At 44.3% G+C, this 16,477-nt stretch overlaps 1 long non-coding RNA gene across 1 annotated transcript in view; it reads left to right on the top strand.

Moving 5' to 3' along the window:
* LOC148093514 (uncharacterized) overlaps positions 1–16,232 on the top strand; it is a 105,041-nt gene extending 88,809 nt beyond the window's left edge. The window contains exon 4 of the long non-coding RNA XR_015714222.1: positions 15,959–16,232. This is a non-coding gene — a long non-coding RNA (uncharacterized LOC148093514). The remainder of the gene's footprint in view (positions 1–15,958) is intronic.
* The last annotated feature ends 245 nt before the right edge of the window (positions 16,233–16,477 follow it).

The following is a 16,477-nucleotide window of genomic DNA, read 5'->3' as shown; positions in this document are numbered from 1 at the left end:
AGTACTAGTAAAAGCTGGCCTTGGTGCGCACCTTGGTCCTTCCCACGCACACCCAGGCCCAGCAGAGACAGCCACAAACTGTGGATCACTTTGTAGCTCCAAACTGGTTGTCCAGGGCCCGTCACAGGCAGCGTCTGACATTGGCCTGCATCAGAGTCCCTCCCAAGATGCCCCAGAACCAATACACCCTGTGGCCACCTTCAGACAACATCAGAGCAGGATCCAATTAGCTTCACAAGTGGCAAATCCAAAGGGAGATCTTGGCAGGTGCCAAAGCCTGTTGAGCTGAATTCTGCTCTGTGTGGTCAGTACCTGCACAGAAGTGCATATCAGAGAAAGACAAGTACCACATGATTCCACTCATATGTGGACTCTAATGAACAAAATAAACTAAGAAACAAAGTAGAAACAGGTTCATAGATACAGAGAACAGATTGAGAGCGCCAGAGGGGATGAGGGTTGGGAGACTGGGTGAAAAAGGTAAAGGGATTAAGCAAAAAAACAAAACAAAACTCATAGACACAGAAAACAGTACGGTGATTGCCAGAGGGGAAGGGGGACGGGGGAGGCAGGAGAGGGTAAAGGGCGGGTAAAGGGGATGGGAGGAGACTTGACTTGGGGTGGTGCCCACACAATACAACGTACAGATGATGTGTGATAGAATTGTACACCTGAAACCTATGTAATTTTATTAATCAATGTCACCCCAATAAATTCAACTTTAAAAAAAAAGGAGTATCAAGCTAGCTCAGATATGGTTCAGATTTTCAAAAACTATTTCATGGTGATGTAATTTCAGAATCACAGAAAGCTGAGAGGCTGTTACAAAGGCTTCGATACCTCTCACTCAGATTCCCCAAATTTACCATGTCATTTAAGTGAGACTTACAGGAAGAGGAAGGTAATTTCCAGGGTCAGAAACAGGCCTGTCTGTGTAACCCTGCGACAGTGTGCTCTCATACACACGATCACACAGGGACTTACAATGAAGATATGCAGGAGGATGTGAGGGAAGCCACGTTTATAATTTTCTTGAAAGAACTCATTTGCCAATTTTTATATATAAATGTAGTTAACTGCAGGTACGTGAAAGATTCTGACATATGGCCCCGCTCATGATAATTGCAATTACTGCATCTCTGGAAATTAAAGTACTTTTATCCTGAATGCGATGCTGCAGTAGCCTGGAAATCAGCATGCTGGGTGCTCCAGGATGTCAGCACATCAGCAGTGATGCTACAGGGCCAGCTTTCAGCAGAGGGAGCGAGAGCTTGAATGGTATTAATTATTAAAGGGTAACATTTAATCCTAGGTCCTTATTATCTGTGCCAAGAGAAAACATCTGCGGGTGCTTTGAACAGGCAGATCTGGAGCATCCACACGATTCTGTTGGGTTTCGATGAAGCCTCCCAGGGTCCAAGGTAACTGAGGAAGCTCAGCGTTTATTTTCCCATCTACACCCTTAGCCTCTGCAAAGGGATGGCTCTGTGGTCCCGAAAAGGACGTTATGACTTAACCGAAGTTGCAGAGAAGATAAGGAGCGGAGCTTCCTTGGCGCTTCTGCCTTATCAGGGCTGTTGGCAGCGAGCTCAGCGTCAATCTTCACTCGGAAAACTCGGTGTCACTGCGGCGGCCGCTCCCACAGGGCCGCATCCCCATGACAATATCCATTCGCTGTGTTCGCCGCCGCCCCGGCCTCTCTGTTTTAGTGTTCTTTTATAAGTGTTCCTGACATTTTGTTTATCTTTCTTTTAAACTTCTGCCAAGATTATGTCTGAAAATGAGAGAGAAAAAAATGAAACCTCCACATTTCACTTGTTAAAGCTGTTGCAAGGGAAACAATTCAGCACCGTTCTCAGACAGACCAAGACCATTTCAAGACACTCATAAGCCTCCAGCGAATTGCTTGGGCAAGATCAGGGCTGGAGAGCCAGTGGGAAAGGGGCAGGATAGGTTCTCATACGTGATGCAACTTAGATGAAATCAGACTCTTAATTAATGTTCTTGTTTTTAAATTGGTATTCTATTCCCTCCATTGTTTAAATGACAGCCTTGAGGAAAACACACCTTTCTCTCAGCCCCACAGGTACTCGCAGACACAAAGTCTTCAGACTCCTCTTTGGAATAGACCTATTAATGAAAGACAACCCTTTTTGATGTATGCGGAGGGCTTTTTGAGAAAGTGCTTTTATGACTTCATAAATACAACCTGGGATTTCCTCAGTTGACCTAAGGAAGTTAGTTGACCTCGTTTGATTGGTCCCGAGCATTTCGAGAGGAAGTCCTTCCTTTTCCTGAGTGTAGCAGCTTCGCCACGTGTTTGCTCTGTTAGATTTCTGTGACTTGCCTACTGATGGATGGCTTCACCTTCTGTGGTGACAACACTGCGGCTCATCAATGGGAGGTTTATACGGAAGTCAAACAAAAACAGTTCACAAAGGAGCCTAAAGCCTGCTTTTGAATGTGAGACTGAATTCAGCATTGTAAATCTGATCTCCGTGTTATCAGATTTCTTGTCCTCACTTTTCATTCATTAGTGAAATTGGTTGGGTGCCCTGTCCCTCCCCCATTTCTGACATTTCCTTGATCCCGTTCCCACCTAATTTGAACCACGCTTTTTCTTCCCAAGATTTGGGTAATGCTTAGAAAAGAGAGAGAAAACTTCCAGAAGAATGGCCAACAATTTCTATATAATCTGTGTTTAATTTGCATAAATCATTGACCAACACTTAGACCAGTTTGACAGAGGTATCTCAATTAAAGAAGCCAAAAAAGTAATTCCAAATCTTTATAGATAGCCTTCTCAAATGCTTAAGAATATCCAAGAATGTAGTTTTCATTAATTCACTTAAAATCTCCTACTCCTGTATTTATTTATTTTCTAAGCCCGTAAACTCCTGGGAGCTTTTCTCTTTATTGTTCCAACATCAAGCTCTCTGTCATCACAGTATCTTGTCATCATCATATTTGTCATCCCATCTTCTCACACCTTCAGTCCATTAATGCTATCCTATGTGACAAGCTCTCAATACATGAATCGCTTTCCTAAAAGAGCCCCTTAGAAGATATGATTTCGGGTGGTGGGCACACAGAGCAATATACAGATCTTGTAACATTGAAATATATGAAACCTATATGTTCGTATTAACCATTGTCACCCCAATAAATTTAATACAAAGAAATAAAATAAATAAAAGAGCCCCTTAAGACAAGGTGCTTCTGCTCTAGTTGTTCCATCAAAAATGTTCATGTGGCTTTTATCATTTGTACAATACCACACCTATGAAGTGGGGGACCTCAAACAAAGCCACATTAACTATAATAAATTGTTTTACTAACTTTACTTTCTACCTGCTATTATGAATCCTAGAGACCCATGCAAAGCCTACCACTCAACTCAAACCTCCAAGGGTTGTCTCTGAAGTTCTTCTAAACAAGATTTAGTATCAAATAAATATAGCTTGTAATTAGATTTTTAGCCCACATGGCTGTGTGATCTTAAGTGTACTCTTTCTTGAGCTGCTATAGTGGCTTGTGACTCAAAAATGTATGTCCACCCAGAACCTTAGAAAGTGATCTTATCTGGAATAGGGTCTTTGCAGAAACAGTTCAGGTAAGGATCAAAATGAGATCCTACTGGATTAGGGTGGACTGTAAACCAATGAGCGTCCTTATAGGGACAGAGAAGGACACGGAAAAAGACGGCGTGAAGACAGAGGTAGAGATTGGAGTTACGCTGCCACAAGTCCAGGAACCCCAGAAACCAGCATGAGCTGGAATAGGCACAAAAGAATCCTCCCCTAGAGCCTCTGAGAGGAGCATGAGCCTGCTGACACCTTGATGTCGGACTTCAGGTACAAAACCAAGTGCAGGTCACTATTTATCACTCATTAATGATGTTTGGGAACATTGCTCAAATTCGCTGACCCTCAGTTACTTTAACTATAAAACACACACATACACACACACACACACACACACAACTGGAGGGATAATAATTTTCACCTACCTTCACTGAAGAGTTTGTGTGATGAACAAATGAAGTTATAAACACAAAAATTCCTGGCATGTAAGAAACTCATGGAAGGTGGGAATCTATGGTGTCCTTGCCCCTTTCCCTCAGATTACTGGAGGTGGTGGAGTGGAGGGAGAAACCAGGTAATCCTGATGTGGCTATTTCAGTCACAGGACTGACCACCTACACATGGCAACACCCCCAAAAGACAATCCCGGTAGTGCCTTTGGGTTGATGTCGGGATCTTGTTAAGCTGCCGTCCTCTAAATACAGGACACCACTAAGCCATACCAATCTCTCTGTCAATAGGATTGGTTAAAAATCACATCATCGGTTCTCTTAGTTCGGCCACTCCAGGTCTCCCTCCCCCCCCCCCCCCTTTCTCTCCTTCTTGCCAACATTTCTCCCCATCCCCTCTCTCTCCATAGTCAGCACTGTGCTGATGTCATGACTGTGGATAACTCTGAAAGGGGAGCAGCCCCAGTCTGCTCGGTCAGGGTGATCCATCATCTTCTCGGCTCGGCTTGTCAGGAGCACTATAAATGTTGTTCCTGGGCGCTGCGGCAGGTTCACTAGGAGCCGGGACAGCTTGCTCGAGAGAAAATATGCAGTGTAGAAGCAGGGTGGTGGGTATCTGTGAACAATTCAATAAATCACAATGATCCACAAGAGCAGGATGGTGGCCGTAGCCAGGGCTATCGTTTCACACGTGGTGACCGTAAGACCAGCAAAGTATGGGAGGGGAGTCAAGCCAGGGGAATATGTTGCAGGAGCACAGCCTTGTTCCCAGCCATTTATTCAGTGACCTTGAGTTTGCTGGCATATCTCCGGCTTCCCTTGTCCTGAGGAGAAGCGGGAAATACCCAGAGATGGAAGCCCAAACATCCTGACGCCAGAGGCTGTCCGGTGCTGCTGACCACTTGCTCAGCAAAGAGGCAGTCCGAGGAGATTACGAAAGTCCAAAAACCTTTCCGGGGGGTAGGTTCAAAAGGGTTAAAAAGCCCTACGGTGTAGAAAACATATGGCTTTGGAGTCATCCAGTCCTTGCTACGAGTCTGGTTCTGACATGCACTTGAGTGGCCTTGAGAAAATTACTTCTTTAAGCTTCAGTTGCCCCAAATGCAAAGTAGAGATAAAAATAGCCTACCTTGCAGGCTTGTGTGATTTTTTTTTTCACCAGTCCAAGGGCTTTATTTTTTTTTTAATTAAATTTATTGGGGTGACATGGGTTTCTATGTCACAAGATCTGTATATTGCTCTGTGTGCCCACCACTCAACTGTTGTGTGATTTAACTGAAATTATATAGGAAAGCACCCTGGGACATACCATTAGAAAAATTTTGATTCCTTCCTTCCTTCCTCCCTTTTTCCTAAGTTCCTATAAAATCGCTCTTCCAAGATAAAGACAAAAGAACTTTTACGTTCCATATGAAACAATCTATTTCTTGTTCATTTAGCACTGAGATTCAAATGGTCCTTTTTTCTTAGTGAAAACTAGAAGGAACATGGGTAGTGTCTCGTACAGATACCTCTGGGTTTCTAAAACTGGTTACCATCTGAATGTAAGCTTCCTCTCTACTTTGTTGCTGGGTCAAAGTATCCCCCTACTTTAAACAAGAACTAAGCTACATATATAATATATACACTTTGATGATTCTAAATGCTGGTTTGTGATGGGCCAGGAGTAGATAGAGAATACATGATAAATTCAGCAAATTCATAGTCACTAAGTTATCTGGTGGCCATAACACTGAAAAGGATATGAAAGACAAGGTAAAGGGCCAAGAAGTTCATGGGAGATGCCTGAAAGCGGGGAATGAACCAAGTGAGAGATTTAGACCTAAAGAGAATGTATCCCTTTGACGATTTTAGCTTCTGGTAACAGAAAACTCGGCTCGAAGTTACTTAAACAACAGATGTGTTGGTTCCTATATCAGGAAGTCTGCCTAGAGCAGGGGCTTCAGCGCTGTTGGATCCTGTGGTTCGGTGTATCAACAGGGGCCTAGGCTCTTTCAGCCTCTGGGCCCTGCTGTCTGGCGTCAGCTCAGCACCCGGGCTCCTCCAGGTTAGTCACCGGGTGGCCCGGCAGCCGGCAGCTATGGGCGCGCTCTCGCTCACATGCTCTGGGAGAGAGGAACAGTTTCTCCTGGTTCAGAAGCCTGCTGCAACCTGTCTGCACTTTCTATTACCTGGACTTGGGTCACATACCCACTCCTGGAGAGAGAAGAACTTATCTCCCACCAGCCAGGCCCTCCCCTGGGTTGCGTGGAGATCAGCGTCCCTTGAGGAATTTGGACCTTGCCAGGGGGCTTAGATACCTGAACAAAACTGGAACGTGTCAGGAAGAAAATAGCATGAATGGGTCCAGCTGAGGCCACCAACCTTTTAACTACGGAAGATTAACGAGGTAAAACTTATAAATTTCTGAGGGCCAACTTTTTCATATGTGGAGGCGATGTCACACGCGAATCACTGGCTAAATCAGATGGAGACGTTTTTCTTAAGTCCCAGGCAGTGAGTTTGCTTTGTTGTTGTGTTTTGTGTTGACTATACTGCGTCTCAAACAGGTGGTACAAAACCTTCTCTCCGTAACAAGTGCATGCAATAAGGGACTTCCAATTCTGAAATCAGTCAGTACCTGATTTTCACTCAGTACCCAAGCCCGGGTGTCATATAGTGCACCCACCACAGTGGGAGGTCCTGGGAGTTTTCTCACCTCACCAAGATTAGTGGTTTTTAACCTGACCGAGCAATTGGATTACCTGGGAGCTTATTTGAAATACACCTGCCAGAAACGCTGATTTAGTAGGTAAGAGCTGAGAATTGGACATCTCTATGTTTTTTAATCCTGGATGAGAGGGAGTTGGAGACTGGAAAAACTGAAGGCTGGGGTGGGAGAGTGCATTATTTCACTGTGCATTTTTTGTACGGCTTAAATTTTTTTTAATGTGTATATTATTATCTCTTCTTTTCCCTTCCCTTCTTTAGGAAGTACAGCCAGTGCTAAGAACTATTCCTCTGTATGGTCAAAGAGCAAGCTTTGGATTAATACTCTAGAGGCCAGAAGTGTTTAGAACTGTGTTCTCAGAGTCACTGCAGAGCATATTGCCTCATTAATGAAAACCCTGAGGCCAGCAAGGGGGTCAGTGCTAATGCCTGACTCAGATCCTTGGACTCATTTCTTTTCTGGTTTTTGCATAGACCACAGAGTCTCAAATACCCCCTATTTCTTGAAATGAAGAAATGAGTTTTGTTGACAGACACAGAGAAGGTGAATTCCACAGAAAGTTGTTCAGCATCCTTTTGAACGAACAAGTGAGCGGAGGAGTGGCTTGTAATCAGGATCAACTCCATGCTGCTCTCATCAGTCCACGGATACGTGCCTCAGTGACAGACAGAGGCCAGAGTAAGGTGATGCTGTTTAATTTAGGATCTCAGTGTAGGTGGTCTTTCCAAAGTCTCTTCTAAGCCATCAGAGACACTGCCCCTCTTTGAGTTACAACCCTGAAAGTAGGAATCATTAACTGGATATGTTAAAGCCCTTCTCACTGGCAATTTAAAGAGATCAGAGGTGGGTGGAGAGATGTATTTAGAAATCATGAAAATGGTAGGCACTGTTTTCAGAAAAGGACACCTTTGTTCACTCTTCCACAGCTAGTTATGGGAAATCAATCATAAAGAAAGTGCAGTGTAGCCCAATTTTCATAAGAATAGGCCAGACTGCTTGTAGACACAGCAACTGCTCTCTCCTTCACTTGTGCTTCATTAAGGATATTTTTGACCCTGCATATAATTCTCTAGATATACCATATGTGGGGAATCGTTCCTCCTATAAGGCCAAAGTCATAGCTTGTCCTAAAGAACTGACTAGAACCCTTTTAGGTGAGAGATGCCCCGTCCTCTGTATGTCTATACTGCTCTTTTTTTCCACCAGGGCTCTCTCTCCTTACAACGCCTACGTAGAAATTCCTCAGCAGCCTGACTTTAGAGGAAAGAGCAGTTTGTTTGCAAGACATGAATGCCAGGTAGTTCTGGGGTGGAAGAGCTCAGAAGATGTAGCACCCATGAAATCTGTGCAGTGTATATGGGACTCAGGCTGAGGAAGCATTGATTCTACACCACTGGCACCAAATTTCCTACAGCTCCCTTATGGTGGCCCAGACTTAGCCTGAGCTTAGGGCCTGGGGGCTCATCCAAGATGGACCAAAGATCCAGATTAGTTCCAGAAAGTGATAAGAGAAGATAGAAGAAGGGAGACCAATATTTTCCTAAAGCCACTTTCCCTGGAACAAAGCCAATTCCCCATAGCCCCCCAATTTTTTTCTGTTCCCATCCATCTAGCTGAGCCTTAAATTTTCTAAATATACCAAATATGATTATTCTTAAGAGCAAACCAAGTTCTACAGAGTACATATATTTTTACTAAGTGAAATTCGATATTTAGTATTCTATACTGCTTTAAAAATTAAGGATTTTTTTTTTTTCTTTAGTTCAAAGAAGGGGACAGAGAACCAACAAGTTGAGTTCCTATTGTGATTCAGCTACTTGTTGGATTTTATGTTATGTCATTTAATTCTTGTAACCATCCTACAAATTAGTTACATTGAATTATTTAATATTAATCCCCAGATCTTGTCTACTGTGTGTCTTCTCTGCTCTAGGGACACTTGCAGGCACTGGGGACATTGTGATCCTACCAGGAGCTCAGTCTGGTGGGAAAGAAACATATGAATTACTAATTACAACACCAAAAGGCAGAGGGGTGGGGGTGGAGAGTGCCATAATAGATATATGAACAGAAGGCTGTGGGAACATGCATTTTAAAATTTAAATCTCATTAATATGTGTACTGATCAAAATGGTAGTCTTGCCTGAAGACAAATTCTATGGTAGTTACAAAGGATTCCAATATTTTGTTACAATCTTACTAAAAACAGGTGGATAATTAACCAGGAATATAAGCTGTTCTTTAACTTTTCCTTTTAGGGAAGGCGTCTGAATCTCTTATTATTTTTTCTAACAAAGTAACTTAAAATGCTCTAAAGAGACTTCATTTATTCATTCATCCCCCCACATTATTAACATGGCTCACAAAAATATATACACTCGCACAGGGTAAATGAAAATACTCGGTAGCAAAATGATTATATCTATGTCAATTTCCCCTTACTATCTATTTCCTGTTCCCCACAAATAACCGTTTCCTTTTTCCGGGTTTCAATTCTGTTTGAAGTCGCGGCGGCTGGCCCGGCCAGCTCGCGTTTCCTCTGACCCTGATTCAGAGCCCTGCGCAGGCCCCAGGCCGCCTGCCTTGTCTCCACGCCGGGTCTGTGTCTCTTCCACAAGCACAATTAAGCCTCCAAACTACTTAGGCAGGAACTTTTGTCCCAAACAAATCTGTTTATCACGGAGCAATTGGATTGCATGTATAGGAGCCTCAACAAACAGGATATTCTATTTCAGATTTTATGGCCTCTTGGCACACAGGAGAATAACTCCCAAGGAAGCATGTGATTCTCTCTCACTCCATGGCTTGTCATCAGCCGCGTGACGATGGGAACCAGCTAGGCGTCTGCTCATGGGCACCTCCTGGTTGAAGTACAACAATTAGTGCCGTTTTTGAATTTGGGCAGCTTTTGGATTATTAATTTCAGGATGGAAAAATCATTAATATTCTTACTTTAAAGAGGAAACCTTTGGACAAGAGTCTGCAGCTATAAATCAATAATAAAGATTTTCTCTGAATTATGATGTTTTCACCTGACTCTGAAATTGGATTTTTTTTTCTTTTCGTTTCTGAGCTTTTGAATTTGACTTAACATACTGACTCTGTCAGGTTCCTGTGGTGAATTGATAATGAAATTAGGACAGACAGGGTCCATTGACTTAGAGGACCTGTGCCATTAGTTAAGTCTCCTCTCTGTTCCTGCAGCTGGTTTGACACCCGCTTAGTCACCCTGGCTCTGGCACTTGCCTCTGACACTGACACTGGAGGCAGAGCTCAGCATGGAGATGAGGAGGAAGCCTGGCGAAGAGACGTTATCAAAAAAAAAGACAGGTGGAAATCAATACTTCCATTAACATCCAGAAGCAGACTTTTCAAAGAGCATTTATATGTTCAGCTGACAGTAATGTACCAAGAAGACTAGTTTCTTTAAGGATCACAAATTATATCACCACTGCTATGGTGTTATTTTTGTTCTCTCTTCATTTTGCCAAGAAATTTCACCAGTAAAATTTAAAACTAAAAACAAGCAAAAAATATATAAAGGAAAGTAGATATGATAAAATTCTAGTTCTATACACCAAAATATTAGTCATGTGCAATGAATTATCTATTCTCTTCAAGTTTGTTATAATAAGCCTTGATTTGTACGTATATCTCCTTTATAATGACATTACTTTTGCAACGTTTATGACTGAGATACCTGTATTGCAATGAGTTTTAATTTTCTAGCTTTGTCTTGTTATCTGCTCATCTTCAAATCTAGGTTTAATTCCTGGCTTCTGCATTCCCTGGCTCTGTGACTTAGAGAAGTGAATAAATTTATTATAATGCTCAGTTTCCACACATGTTAACATGGTAGTGGCGTCCTAGGCGGTTTGGCCCAGTGGTTGGAGCGTTGGCCCTCGGACTGAAGGGTCCCGGGTTCAGTTCCGGCCAAGGGCACGCACCTCATTGCAAGCTCGATCCCTGGCCCCGGTCGGGGCACGTGCGGGAGGCAGCGGATAGGTGTGTCTCTCTCACATCGATCTCTCTCTCTCCCCCCCTCCCTCCCCCTTCCACTCTCTCTGAAGCAATGGAAAAATATCCTTGGTGAGGATTTAAAAAAAAAAAAGGGTAGTGGGAGGAATGTCACAGGTGCGTATCAATGCCTGCCACAGTGCCCGGCACACAGCAGGGTCTCAGTAGATACCATCCCCCACTCCCCACTCAGCACTTCTTCGCTTTCCATTTCTCCTGTGTTAGCTCCCTTACCCCCTCTGCTTTACCATCTCCACTCTGCATTCAGAGGAACGCTTCTGGGAAAGGACGATAGTATTCAGTGACTCTGGATGAGGGATTGGCCTGGTGGCCTTCCCGCCAGTGAAGGAGCCTAGGCACCCCTCCTGAGGCTGCCACCCCTCCCGCTCCTCTGGCATTCTTTGCTAGTGACTGTGCACCGAAGCCAGAGCTTGGTAGGACCTCCTGTCATCATTAGGCAGTGTGGGGTTTGGGGCCCCTCTCACCTCCGGGTACAGAGGTCTTCCACCCAGTAGGTAAAGGGATGTAGGCTGTCAGCTTGGACTTGGAGAACACGGTTACTCCAAACTTGAAAGGGCAGGTTTAGAACAAAGAAGTGCCGAGAACCTTGGAAAAAAATGAGAGCTCCTTAGAATTCAGATGTGCAAAGGACAGGAATGTTAATCCGTGTCTGACACACATCCCAGACTATGGAAAAGTACATTTCAAAAGTTCAAAGAAAATATGTTTGGTCTCATGGCCAGAGGGTTTTCTAAAGGGTATAGAGAGGTCCAGAAGGAGTAGAAAAATGAAATTCTAACTATACAATAAAAATTAGTCGAATATGGAAGAAAAACTAAAGAAATCAGTGTGGTTGCTCGGAGAACTCGCCTTTGAGCTCAGATTTTAAGAAGAAAGCATGTTCGAGAGATCAAAGAATTTGTAGGCAAGAACAAAGGCAATGCAATAGCACAAACCTAGAAGAATGGTGTCACAAAAGATAAAGCAGGAAATAGGCTCAATTTTGCTGGGGAAATAAAAAGATAACAAAAAGTAGCTTTGACCAATATGTAAGGAGCAAGAAGAACATGGAAGTGCTAGGCACATTTCTAGGAGATCACGATGTAACAAGGCCAAGAGAAAACAGAATTGCTCAGCTCCTAGCCTGCTCGGTCTTCTCCAACTGAAGACTGACCTTCCGATGAAGCCGCAGAGGTGGCTGGCAGATGTGCCTGAGGACTGAAGACAGTGTCAGTGCCCTGAATGGGTTTCCCCAGAGGAATGCAGCGGTGGAGGGGGGGGGGGTCCGCCAGAGCTGGGCCACCCTGCAGGGCCCACATGCGGACGGTGAAGGCCTGGAGTGAGGCGGTGCAGAGGGGACAGGGAGGGGAGGGGAAATGGAGCAAGGCTGAGAGGGTGGAATTAACCAAGCCACCCACTGCCAAGGCTCTAGGGAAGGTTCGGATGTGCTGTTTGAGGTGAGCACGGAGAAGGAAAGGACGTCTGGGATCTTTTGTGGAAGCAGAGAGCAGGCAGGATGGGGGGAGGGGAGGGTGTGAGTGGAGAGCGGCCACAGGAGCCTGGTCACGGGGACAGAAGGCTGGGGTACGTTTAAGACATAGTGAGAATCCAGGTTTGCAGAATCACAGCTTATGCCCAGGGAAGCGGTTGCATAGAGAGTGACCATGGACAAAGGGATAAAGTCTAGTTCCAAAGGGTTTATTGCCTTTCAGAAAGCCTAGAAGGATGGCTCTACTCCTGATGAGGAGCTGGGGATAAATTTGTTTAAGAAAAAAATAGAGATACTAACCCTAGCCGGTTTGGCTCAGTGATTAGAGTGCTGACCCTCAGACTGAAGGATCCTGGGTTCAGTTCTGGCCAAGGGCACGTACCTGGGTTGCAGGTTCGTTCCCTGGACCCGGTTGGGGCTCATAGGGGAGGCAACCAATCGATATGTCTCTCTCACGTTGATGTTTCTCTCTCTCTCTGAAAAGCAATCAAAAAAATGTCCTCAGGTGAGAATTTAAAAAAAAAATAGAGATACTAAACGGAAGGGGCCGGGAGAGCAGCCGCGGCGCTCTCATCTTCTCGGGCCCTTCTTGCTATCTCTCGCCATCTCCTTTTTGTTCCTGGAAACGTGGCCTCCCGTGTGGCTGTCACTGGCGGAGTCACCAGTGTTCAATGACGTGCAGGTACGTGAGTGAAGACAGGAACGTCATGGAGGAGGGTAAGGAGATCCCGGTAGGAGATGTGGGACAGACTGTAGGCAGCCCCGGTGCCCTTGTGAAGTGCTGCCGACAGAGACTGCTGCCCTGCACCCTGCGTGACGCGCCCTGGGACCAAGGAGAGCAAGGAGGAGGACCTGGCGTTTATCTCCTGGCCTCCTGAGTCTGCTCCCCTGAAGGGCGAAGTGATCTATGCCAGCTCCAAGGATGCCGTCAAGAAGAAGCTGACGGCATCAAGCATGAATCCACAGGACTGCTACAAGGAGGTCAAGGAATCTGCACCCTGGCAGAGAAGCTGGGGCCAGTGCTGTCGTCTCCCTGGGGGGCAGGCCTTTGTGAGCCCTCCCCAGCCCCTGCCTGGAGCATCTGGCAGCCCCAGACCTGCCTCGGGGGGCTTGCAAACTGTCCCCTTCCTGCCAGACTGGAAGGGCTCAAGATATCCCAGCACGAGGATGGCAATCCCTTCACCCAGTTGCCAGACACCCCCCATCCACCCCATGTACCTTCCTCCTCCCGCCACCCGGGGGTTCTGGCCTTCCCAAACCGCTTTTGATGTGATTCCTCTTGGGCTGCAGCAGACCAAGTGCCTCCCAGGCACCCCAGTTTGGAGGGACCTGTATGTTTTAACAATACCCCAACTTCCCACCTGTTTCTCCTCTAGTGGTTCTGCTTGTCTGTCTAGTTCTGCGTATACATAGAATGTTGTGGCAATGACCCCTCCCCACCCACCTGGTCATGGCCACTATTGAAGTAGGACCAGTAGGGATCTTCAATTTAAGAAAAGATCTCCACAACAATAAAAAGGCTTACTTTAAAAAAAAAAAGTAACAGAGCCATTGACGTACCTCCTCCTGTGGCCACCATGTGGTTGAAATACACAGCTCAACGCAGAGGGAATCAAGAGTTTTGTGAATTTCTTTGTGCTTTGTGTGGGATTAACTGGTTAATAGCTGACCTGTTGAAAATGGGCAGTACCACTTCTCCGCTCCCTGTTAAAGGCAGGCTACCTGTGCTACTTGGCTGTTTACTTTCAGGATGTTAATGCCGATGAAGAAAGCTGTGTGGTCGCACCAGAGCTAATAATAAGGCTTCCTAAGGCAGACCAGGGGTCAAGGAAGCCTTCCCCAAGGACGAGATATATGGCTGAGCGTTTGCAAACGAGTAGAATGCAGCCTGAAGAAGTATTGCTCACACTGGGAGTGTTAAGCCTCATTCAGGTCTTGGTGCCTCACTTTAAAGAGAAATGTTGCCAAACAGAAGCTCTGTCACATGATGAACCATAGACAGACAGACAGCAGTCACTACATAGCAGGAAAGCACTTTTATCAATTCTGTGTAGCCTTGGAGGAAGAATTTTATCTAATTCTAAGACAATCTAGCATCAAGGTCAAACTCAGTTGCTATAGACCCAATTGTCTGGATGTCAGTCCTGGCTCTGCCATGAATTACACTACTGTATATGTATAACAGCAACAACAATAATAATAATACATATTCCATAGGACTGTGGGAGAATTAAATAAATACATACATGTCAAGTGTCTGAAAGAGTGGCTGGAACATAGCAGTCAGTCAATACATGTTGGCTATTATTATTACCTAGTGAATAGAAGTTATGTCAACACATATATATATGTGTGTATATATATGTGTAAAATAGAGTGTTTTAGCAATCTGAGTTTTTGAACAAAATAATCTGAGTTACCTGAAAAAAATAACCTGTGGTGTTTAACCAGATATTAGATGATCATCTGGAAGAAACAAGGAGGAGCTGACACCTGACTTAAGTAGACGGATGAATTGGATGGCATCTAAACATTCAAATTTCATAATTTCATGCATAAGAATTGAGCATTCCAAGAACACTTCTTTTTTCAACTCATAGATGTGTTCCTGGTGGCAAATGATTTACTAAATGTCCTGTGAAGTTTTCCTTGCCAGGAGAAATATCTATTTTTTCTAGTTGTAAGACCATATAGTTCCCAAGCTAGTACATAGCTGTGTATTTCAATTTGTGTTGCTTCAAATCACAGGGAAAACGTTGTATTCAGTCTATAAGGTGGAAACAAAGGACATAAAATTTTTCATAGGCCTTAGTTCCAAAATGTGACATGAAGGACTTTTCATTTACTGTTATACAGTCACAACCATTTTTTAAACATTTTTTGGTCATTAGTAAACCATTGTTCCTTAACCAAGTCAGCAATGAGCAATAAGGATCAGTTAGAAAATACAGATTTTTTTTTTTCCTTTCAAGGATTTTCCTCAAAATTCTTGATTTCAGTGATAGTACTGATAACCTGAACTATCTGGGCTCTCACGATGCAGAAAAGAAAAAGGAGATTTTGGAAAAAACACTGGCCCATTTTCCCGAGAATTCAGCCAGGCTGATTTGTTCAATGGTTGAAGAGTAACAGCAACTACACTAACCCCCAGAATGGTCAGTGCAATTAATGCAATTAAAGTAATTAGTCCTGGCAGCTGTAAGGTCAAATAGAGGTAGCTTGGAACAGCAATCTGCCACTGCAAAATTACTGACATTTCCAACTAAATTATATTCTCTAAATTGTTGCCTTAATGCTAAATAAATAAAGTTATGCTAATGTACGGGCTGATTACAGATTGAAATTAGCACAATTGCTTGTTATACAGTCTGCTAGGGTTAACATTTTTAAAAAACATAATTAATGGCCTTTGCTTACTGTCTCTGGTTATAGATCCTGCAGCTCATTTGCATTCTTCTGCAATATGCTGACTGAGCTAAATGTCTAAGCAGAAGGATCTCATCTGCAGGCAGAAAAAGGCACTTTTCACGTCATCAGGCTAAAACTTGTTATGGTTTCAGGCCAGTGTTGATGACATAGATGACCAGAAAGGGAACGGATAAAGATGAGGCTAGAATCCGTTTTTCTTTTCAGTCTCGTGATCCAAGCCTTTTCTGGAGTCAATGTGAAATGTAATTGCTCTTTTGACCTCTATCTTCTCTCTCCCCAGGTCTGAGGAAGAGCTACACTGGTTGATTATTGCAGGAATGAAAGGCACTCTGACCTTGTCAACCAAACGCCCTGCAGCTTTCAATGTGGCCCATTATACTGAAGGCAGGCAACTCCTGGAGAGAGGCGGAATCTACAGGAGAGCTGCTCCCCGGGCAACCTGCCAGGAAAGGCTTCATCAGCAGCAGTTCAGACGTGGCCAAGCAGCTCAGGCAGCAAAGGAAACAGCTAAGGGGGAAAGGACAGTATATAAAAATATTGTTAGCACGCAGTCTAAAGAGCTCTCGGGCATCTACGCAATAGAGCACCTTTGCTAACACCACCCCCTTGTCATCTGCCTGAACTGAAGACCCCCCTGGGAAGGTTTGCTGAGGAAGGGAAGCAGCCGCCAAAAGTAAGTGCAGCTCCTAATTTCCTAAAATAGGCTGTCGCTCGCTCAGAAGGGTTTATGATAATAGTCTTATGTAAATAGGAATGTAAAGTGATTTTCTAGCAAAAAGTAGGTCGGGATATTTGGTTA

The sequence above is a fragment of the Miniopterus natalensis genome, chromosome 3 (genome assembly GCF_054644295.1).
Source record: "Miniopterus natalensis isolate mMinNat1 chromosome 3, mMinNat1.hap1, whole genome shotgun sequence".
Classification (NCBI taxonomy): Eukaryota; Metazoa; Chordata; class Mammalia; order Chiroptera; family Miniopteridae; genus Miniopterus; species Miniopterus natalensis.
This window is presented reverse-complemented; position numbering and strand designations above follow the sequence as displayed.